The following is a 9,877-nucleotide window of genomic DNA, read 5'->3' as shown; positions in this document are numbered from 1 at the left end:
AAAGTAACAAAGAGCGGCATTTAAAACCAACAGATTGCAAACTATCTGCTGAGTGGTGCAAAAAACAATATCTATCTATCTATCTATCTCTATCCAGGGAGCAGCAGACAGTGTTAGCTTGCTTCTATATTTATGCAAATGCCAGGTAAGCAGCCATGCTGGTAAAGGGCAAAGTGACAAGTGTGCCAGCAGGACAGGGCACCTCTCCAGCAGCAGCAGCAGCAGCAGCAGCAGCAGCAGCAGCAGCAGCAGGTGTCAGTGGAGGTCAGAAAAAGTGAGTGCCGGCAGGTAGGGTAGATGAAGAAAGCCACCCCAGAAATATGGTGTCCCCCTGTCTCTCCGCCAGCTGAAATGACAGAGCTGAGCGGTGTTCAAAGTGATTGCTTCTTCCTTTTAAAACCAAGAATAAGTACCTTGCGGCGAAGCTTGGCTTCTCTGGGTGCTTGTTGGATGGGCGGGGGAGGGGCTTTGCTTCTAGGGAGGGGATGTCTTGGATCTATGTTGTTTGACAAATATTCGCTGCTGCTGCAGTTGCACAAATGTTTGCATGGAATGGCCTAAGCTGATCCTTGCTGCAGGTTCTGGCTCAGATACTAGGCCTCAGCTACTGTGGTGGTTGCCGCTGCTGCTGCTGTTGCTGCTGCTGCTGCTGCACCAATGACCAAGCTGCTCTCTCCACAAGGGTGACACTTGTCCTGGGACAGGGCTAGTTGCCCCCCAGCGCCATTCCAACTCATACTAACCTGGCAGGGGAGTACACTATGCAGCCACGATCCTGCAGGTGGCTCTCCCAGAGCGAGGCTTGCTCATTGCACTTGGAGCTAGCTGACCTCTGCGATTTCCCCACATGCGGGAAACTCGACTGCACAATTTCTGGTAGTGGGGGACTGCGTGCGCGCTCTCCCCTGTTTTTGGACTGTTAGAAAAAACAGAAACAAAAATCAACAACAACAACCACCACCACCCACAGCACAGGTGTTTGTTCAGACAAGCTGCTATTGCCACTGCTTGGGCTTTGAACCTGGTCAATGTTAGACTTATGGCACTTCAGATATGGAGGATTTTTGGGGGGCAAATAAAAGGTTTAAAAAAATAAAAAGCTGTGTGTGCTGTGCACGCGCATAGTAAGTGAAACTTCTTTGACTTTTGTCACAGAAATTGACTTATAACGCGTGTGCTCGGCACACATGTGTCAGTCAGTGACTATGTATGTGTGTCAGTCAGAGAGTATGTATGTGTGTCAGTCAGAGAGTATGTATGTGTGTTTGTTTGTGCGTGTGTGTCGGTCAGTGTGTGCATGTGTGTCGGTCAGTGTGTGCATGTGTGTCGGTCAGTGTGTGCATGTGTGTCGGTCAGTGTGTGCATGTGTGTCGGTCAGTGTGTGCATGTGTGTCGGTCAGTGTGTGCATGTGTGTCGGTCAGTGTGTGCATGTGTGTCGGTCAGTGTGTGCATGTGTGTCGGTCAGTGTGTGCATGTGTGTCAGTAAGTGTGTCAGTCAGTGTGTGAGTGAGTGTGTCAGTCAATGTGTGTGTGTGTCAGTCAATGTGTGTGTGTATGTGTGTGTGTCAGTCAATGTGTGTGTGTGTGTCAGTCAATGTGTGTTTGTGTGTGTCAGTGTATGTCTCTCTCTCTCTGTGTCGGTCAGTGAGTGTATGTGTGTCAGTCAGTGTGCGTGTGTATGTGTGTCAGTCAGTGTGCGTGTGTATATGTGTCAGTCAGTGTGCGTGTGTATGTGTCAGTCAGTGTGCGTGTGTATGTGTGTCAGTCAGTGTGCGTGTGTATGTGTGTCAGTCAGTGTGCGTGTGTATGTGTGTCAGTCAGTGTGCGTGTGTACGTGTGTCAGTCAGTGTGCGTGTGTACGTGTGTCAGTCAGTGTGCGTGTGTACGTGTGTCAGTGTGTGTGTGTGTGTGTCAATGTGTGTGTGTGTATCAGTCAGTGTGTGTGTGTGTCAGTCAGTGTGTGTGTGTGTGTCAGTCAGTGTGTGTGTCAGTCAGTGTGTGTGTGTGTGAGTCAGTCAGTGTGTTTGTGTGTGTGTGTGTGTGTGTGTCAGTCAGTGTGTGTATGTGTGTCAGTGTATCTGTGTCTCTCTTTCTGTGTCCTGCCCCCTCCCTCCTGACTCCCCCCACCCCAGGCAGAGCTGCGGACCCGCGGCGGCTCTGTCTGAGACTCTCCTCCCCACCCAAAACGCAGGCAGAGCTGCGGACCCGCGGCGGCTCTGTGTGAGTCTCTCCTCCCCCGCACCCCCACCCCCAGGGAGACGCGGCCACTGCCGGGCCCGGCGTATGTGAGGGGCAGATACCCTGATTGAGAGCCCCCCCTCGGCAGTGCTGCGTTGGAAGCGGCGCACTCAAACCCCCGCTTCCCGCGTTACCGGAGCAGTGAGAGGTGAGAGGCGAGCCCCCCCCCGTGCTGTGCTCGTTCAATCACGTGGATCGGGGAGGGATGAGGACAGCTGCATCTCCACTCTCGGCGCCGCTTCCGCTTCAGGCTCAGACGCTGCTACGAGGGGTAGGCGACTCTGTGCATGCGCTGCCTCGCATCAACTGATGCAGATAGCTTCCTGGCCTGCGGGACCCGGCGGTCAAATCTGCGCATGCGCCTCAACCTCCCATGTCTGTGTGGACATGTGGGGGGAATGGCGGCTCTCCTCCGGCCCCGGCGGCGCTCAGTCAGCCATGGAAGGGGAAGCGTAGTTAGGGAGGAGAGAGGCTGAACAGCCGGAGGACTTGCGGGGCTTCCGCCATCTAACTACACCCACACCCGCAGCACCGGAAGCTCTGCGCCAGCCATATTTGTACACCCATGGCAGCGGACGTGTGGGGTTAACGGCGGCCGTTAGGAGCGGCGCCGGCGGCCGCATGTCACAGCGGGTGCGTGGGGGGAACGGTGGCCGTTAGGAGCGGCGCCGGCGGCTATCGCCGCCGCCGCATGTCACAGCAGGCATGTGGGGGGGAGGGATGGGGGAGCCGTGACGTCACTTCCGTTTCACATTTGTCCCCCATCTCTCCCGTTTTACCCCATCAGAATAGGTGCCACTAAAGAAGTTTCACTTCAAAAAAGTATCAGAGATATGCAAGTTGTGATACATCTCAAAAGAATCTGTGCACCATGTAACTCCCCCAACTCCTCCTATTGACTCTCCCCAAGGTGCATGCTGGGACAGACGCACAATGTGATACATCTCATTATAATCTGTGCACAATGTAACTCCTCCCCAACTCCCCCAACTCCCCCTACTGACTCTCCCCAAGGTGCATGCTGGGACAGAGACGCACAATGTGATACATCTCCTTATAATCTGTGCACCATGTAACTCCCCCCCAACTCCTCCTACTGACTCTCCCCAAGGTGCATGCTGGGACAGAGACGCAGAATGTGATACATCTCATTATAATTTGTGCACCATGTAACTCCCCCCAACTCCTCCTACTGACTCTCCTACCCAAGGTGCAAGCTGGGACAGATGCAGAATGTGATACATCTCATTATAATCTGTGCACCATGTAACTCCCCCCCAACTCCTCCTACTGACTCTCCCCAATGTACAAGCTGAGGAAGATGGGGCACAATTTGGAGCAAAAGGCTTAGATACAGTAAATACAGTAAGTGCAGGGTTTTGCTCCAAAATTGCCTTGATACATAGACCCCAGAGAGAGCGCTTCAAATGTGTTTAAAAAGGAGAAATACTGAGCCTGGCCTTAGTAGGAGCTGACAAATGACTGATTGTATCCGTGCAGGTGGTGTTATTTATTCTGTTTGACATACACAGTAACTTCTCAGCATTTTACATGTGACATACATAAGGGGATGATACTTTATCTTGCCATGAAGTCAATGCATTTGAACCCAGTGATACAGTATGTTGATCCCACTGCTGTCAGTGGCACTGTCCATATGTGTACTTGTGTCACCCAATGTACGTAATACAATGTATCACAGCAGCTGTGATTTTTATGACTGCTACTCTAGTTAACCACTTCTCAACCCCTTGAAATTAAATGTCAAAGTAACTGATTTCTCTATTATGACATCACGAGACAGTATCATTGAGCCTCCTAGGAGATGCCAGCAGCAGTGTTCTGTAATGACATCATGGAATCGCCTTAGAGACTGAGATAAATACACAAATGTAAACTTGTTTGTGCGTGACTTGAATTAGTTCCCAAAGGAAACCGGTAGTTTCGTGGACATCTCAGAGATAGGAAAAGTGTGGCGCTGTACAGAGAGACTAATTATCTCCACCTTAACTCTGTATCATGGCAGGTAGGAAGCAACATGACCTTTAAATACTGTACCAAAAAAGAAATGGATAATATCTATATTTTTGAATTGTTTACTTGCACAATCTTTTATGGGGTACAGAACAGATAATATGACTCCTATCAATGGATGGGAGAAAGAAGACAGATGGGGGGGGGGGGGGGACGGTAGACAACACACAAGGGGTTAGGTACGTGGCCTTGATCGGATAATATTTTTTTTATAAATGTCAAAACTGATTTCTTATAGATACATACACACATTTGTTTTATTGTATTTACTTTTATATCTGGCTTGTAATTCAAAATCTTAAATGATTTGAACAGTAATGTATAGAAAAGAACACATGTACTGTATACATAAATGTCAAAGCGGCAAACGTCTATGGGATCTATGGGATAGTAAAAAAAGACACAGGGACCTTAGTGTATAGAGTAGGATTAGTTATGTATAAGGCATGCTTTTTCCTTGCCCTAAGTTTAGGTCAATAACTATTGGACCAATTCTACACCCTGGGGTGTAATGTTCAACTACTTTCAGCCATATCCTTAAATTATTGTCTACAGCAGTGTTTTTCAACCAAGGTTCCTAGGATCCCTAGGATTCCCCGGGCATCCCTAAAGAGTTCGCTGTAATTTCAGGTCATTTTAAAATTGTACTTTTACAGTACAATGAATTTACAGTACAATGCATCAGATCTTAGAAGCACTATTAGAGAGGGTTGGGGTCCCACAGAATTTCACATTGGGTTCCTTAACCAAAAAAAGGTTGGAAACCACTACTCTACAGTTATACAAAGGCCCCCAAAAAAACAAATCCACAAAACGAGGGCAGAATCTGCCACTTGATTTACAGATATAGCTGACCTGAGTGCTCCTCCAGATACCTCAATATACCAGACATGTCTCAGAATACCACACCATAATATTACCACAAACTACCACAGTAGGAACAGGCAATTTTTATTTTTTTATTTTTAAAGATCCAGTTCCGAAAGCTATGGTACATCTACAATTGTCATTGTGTTCAGAGGTGGACATGAAAGCAGGTGATGGACTGCACAAGTTATATATGTCAGTTGCCACTTGGTGTCGAAAACTACCTAGGAATAGTTTTCTGTCTGTGTTACATCCCAGCACATCATTAATGTGTATATAAATATATATATATATATATATATATATATATATATATATATATATATATATATGCTGTGAGTGGGTTTACTGGCTTTGCATCTCCCAAGCCCATGTATTTAAAATATTGAAGCTTCTGACCACTATTGACCAGAGTAGCGGTCTGTAACATTGATAATCGAATAAATGTGTTTCCTAGCAAGCCATTTTCCCTGTTAGTGCTGGCTATTCATAACAAAACAACGACCCCCAAAAACTTTATTCAAAACCAGAACCAAAACCCCAAATATTTTAAAGGCAAAATAAAAATACCAAGCCAAGTGAGCATCTCTGTGTATTTCATATGTATTTGATATCAAGAATATCTTTTAACAGGTCTGTTAAAGCAGTCCTAACCCCCCAAAGTCAGGCTTATAGGATATCCCAGCTTCAGCGGAGGTGGCTCAATCAGTCCCTGCTTCAGCACAGCTGGCTCAATCAGTCCCTGCTTCAGCACAGGTGACTCAATCAGAGGCTGATTGAGTGATTGTGCCACCTGTGCTAAAGCTGGAATATCCTGAAAAGTTAACCTGTTGGGGGGGCTTGAAAACTGGAGTTGAGTCCCCGTGTGTTAAAGAAATGTGCCTTGATTGTGCTTTTCACGCCCTTCACTTTTACCTTTCTTCCTTACAGATCAGTTTTTAAATGCCTCTGCTGTGAACCCTCCACCGACCTGCAGTGCTCCTGCAGTTACCACTGCTTACCCTTCATGGAGCAACAGCTCCCACCCAGTAGGGAGGAATACTGAAGTCTACAGACATGGGGCCCAAGGCATGATTTTGCAACAAGGGTCTGCAGGAACACCAATGTATCTACAGCAGATCCCACAGGCAACACGCGCTTACCCTCGTGTATCGGACATGAACAGAGGATTCTACCACACTGCTACAGGAGGATACACAGGATTTGCAGGACAGGTTAGGGGAGAAGCCACAACACAGCCTGTTACTTTCCGTCCCAACAAACAGTTGGAAAGACGTGCTACAATAGGGCCTTGTATAATGACCACCCAGTATACACAACTTCAGCAGCCACCATTCATACCCCTTAGAGGAATGCAGACCTTACAAGGTGAGATATGGAGAATCTTTACTAATCATTGTTCAAAATCTTCTCCTTGACTGATACCATTACCTGTTATAAAGATCTTTAATTACGGTCATTCGCCACTGTAGTGTTACAAAGATATAGAACTCTACAGTATGTAGTCCTCGCCAATACTGAAGGGATTAAGCATGTGTTTGCTTTTCTTCCTTTGTGTTATTATGTACAATGTGTTGGTTTTTATGATAATTGATTATTTCTCCTTTTTGATTTTGTTACAGTGTGTCAGACCTCGCTTGGAGCCCAACATATTTCCCAGGCCAGTTTAATTACACAAGGAGCAGTTCAGCTTGCTGCTAATGAAAAAAGTGAACCACCTCTAATGTACCCAACTCAACCAGCTCGGAAGCTGAGCCACCTCCCAAAGTTACATATTGAAGTGCAAAGCAACAAAGAGTTATATGTGCCAGTGTGGAAAAGGGGTGGGTTAAAAGATATGGAGAAGAGATCTTCAGAGGTGAAGGTCTTCCCACATATGGCTCTGAAGATTCGTAATAACGTGCTGAGTTCAGTGAAGACTAAGTGTCCGTCAAAGTCTGAGGGGGTATCAAAGTGCTCCACAGTGGAAACAAAGAAGAAAAAGATCCTTTCTTCAGCTGCAAAGGATCAAGTCACACAAACTGCACTGCAAAAGAAGGTAAAACCAATGTCAAAGCCAGTAAATCATTCTTCTGCTCCTATACCAGGGAAGTCACCCCATGGCCCACAATCTGGTGACGAGGCTGTTCTGTTAAAAAAGAGGAAACATGTGTGTCTCTCAGGTGCCCACATTTCCAATAAGGTATCTGAAAAGATGCTGCAAAGCCGTGAAGGTTCAATGGATGCAAAGACACCTGCTGTTACTCATATTAATCCTAAACTGAAGAAAACTCAGGAGATAGGGATCAAACGTAAAAATGCAAAGACTCCTGCAGTTACTCATAGTCCTGAGCGCAAGACACCTCAGGAGATGGGGATCAAACGTAAACAGAACAGCAATAGCAAGCAGGTAGTGAAGACCAGCTTTTTCAGTTTTAAGCAAGCGCTGGCTTGTGGTACTGATAATAACCCCAAAGCTCTCAAAAGAAAAAGTGCTAATCAGCCTGGGATGAATTCAGAAGTCCTTGGGAAGGGCAAGAAGTCATTGGAACCTTCTAAACAAGGAAAGTTGAAAGCCCATCCCAGCAACCTAAGCCTCCTAATGATTAACGCTGTTCAATTATTTCACCCATTGGGTAAAAAAGCAGGTCCCACAGGTCCAGGGGCACCCACAGGATCCATTACACTTGGAAATAAGCTTGGACCAATGCAAGGAAGCCAAAACCAGACTTCTGCTTCTCATGTTCAGTGGCCTCCTACTGATGGGATTAAAATGTGGATGGTCAAAAAACAGAGCAGTATTTCTGGAATTGAAGGAATCGGTATTAATGCCAGGCCTAGGCTATTTAAAATACATGAGTACACAAGACCTGACATTAAAACCAGTGAAATCAAACAACGTGGGAAAAACAAAGCTTCAGTTATAGAGAATCTCAAACACTTCCCAGTGATATCCATGGAACAGGAAGCTGCAGTAAGATGCATTGAAAAGGTCAGCCAAACCACTATCCCCATTCCAGCCCCTGGCATTAAAACCAGTGAAATCAAACAACGTGGGGGAAACAAAGCTTCAGTTATAGAGAATCCCAAACACTTCCCAGTGATATCCATGGAACAGGAAGCTGCAGTAAGATGCATTGAAAAGTTCAGCCAAACCACTATCCCCATTCCAGCCCCTGGCATTAAAACCAGTGTAATCAAACAACGTGGGGGAAAAAAGCTTCAGTTATAGAGAATCCCAAACACTTCCCAGTGATATCCATAAAACGGAAAGCTGCAGTGACATGCATTAAAAAGGTCAGCCAAACCAGTATCCCCATTCCAGCTCCTTTCAAGCAGCAGCACCAGCTTTCTAACCAGCAGCACCAGCTTTCTAACCTGCAGCTTCCTATCAATGTACCCAGTAGAGTGGACAACTCCACTCAATCCTTCTGTCAACAGCCTCTCCAAGAGCTTGAGGTCTCCATACCTATTCCACCTGGACAGAGAGAGGAGAAGGAGGCTATTAAAAGGAAAGCACAACTGGAGAGGGAGTAAGCCTGTCAACATACCTCCAAGGGGAGGCTACAGTGCTTTGTTCAGAGGCAGAAGGATCATAACATCTCTAAACGTTACGGATACCCACCATATAGACTTCATTCCCCCATGAGCTACTTAATCTGTAACTGTGCCAAGCTCTGTGAATATCTGTAAATAAGATTTATATTTATAAGTTAGTTTGTAACATATTTTACTAAGATTATATTTAAAACACTTCAATAAAATGTATCTATTTTTATTTGAACTCTTTATTTACTAATTAAATTATTTACAAATGCCAAGGGTTATTGAAAATCTGTAAATTAACTTTAGATTACCCTCTTGATGATGGATGGATGGATGGATGGATAGAGATAGAGATAGAGATAGAAATAGAGATAGAGAGAGAGAGAGAGACAGAGACAGAGACAGAGACAGAGACAGAGACAGAGACAGAGACAGAGAGAGAGAGACAGAGAGAGAGAGACAGAGAGAGAGAGACAGAGAGAGAGAGACAGAGAGAGAGAGAGAGAGAGAAAGTCGGACCCCAATTATGAGAGAGAAACAAATAAATATTTAACTATATACTTTGTCATGTTGGATGTATGTACTGTATGTCTTTATTTATATAGCGCCATTTATGTAGATAGCGCTTCACTGCAGTAATAAACGTGACAATCATATAAATAATACAAATAACAGATCATGGGAATAAGTGCTTCAGACATAAAAGTAACATTTAGGAAAAGGAGTCCCTGCTCTGAAGAGCTTACAATCTAATTGGTAGGTGGAACATACAGAGACAGTAGGAGGGCGTTCTGGTAAGTGCGTCTGCAAGGGGCCAAGCTTTATGTATGCGGTCTATAGTATCAGCCACGGAGCTACTCACATGCTTCTATATGTGGGTCTTAAAGATGGATAGATAGGGTGCTAGTCGGGTATTGAGGGGAAGGGTATTCCAGAGGTGAGGGGCAGTCAGTGAGAAAGTTTTCAGGCGAGAGAGGGTTTTAGATACAAAAGGGGTAAATAGAAGACATCATTGGGCGGATCGCAAGAGTCGGGATGGTGCATAGCGAGAAATTAGAGCTGAGCTGTAAGGAGGGGCAGAAGAGTGTAAAGCTTTAAAAGTGAGGAGGAGAATTGAGTGTGAGATACAGGATTTGATAGGAAGCCAGGAGAGGGATTTCAGCAGGGGAGACGCTGAGACAGATTTAGGAAAGAGTAGAGTGATTCTGTCAG

The 9,877-nt window shown here is 45.7% G+C and overlaps 1 pseudogene; it reads left to right on the top strand.

Moving 5' to 3' along the window:
• The first annotated feature begins 735 nt into the window (after positions 1-735).
• LOC142474143 (U1 spliceosomal RNA) lies at positions 736-908 on the top strand (annotated as a pseudogene).
• Positions 909-9,877: the final 8,969 nt, after the last annotated feature.

Source organism: Ascaphus truei, assembly GCF_040206685.1.
Source record: "Ascaphus truei isolate aAscTru1 chromosome 13 unlocalized genomic scaffold, aAscTru1.hap1 SUPER_13_unloc_8, whole genome shotgun sequence".
In the NCBI taxonomy this organism is placed as follows: domain Eukaryota; kingdom Metazoa; phylum Chordata; class Amphibia; order Anura; family Ascaphidae; genus Ascaphus; species Ascaphus truei.
Note: the sequence above shows the minus strand (reverse complement) of the source record. Positions and strands in the feature narration are given on the sequence as shown.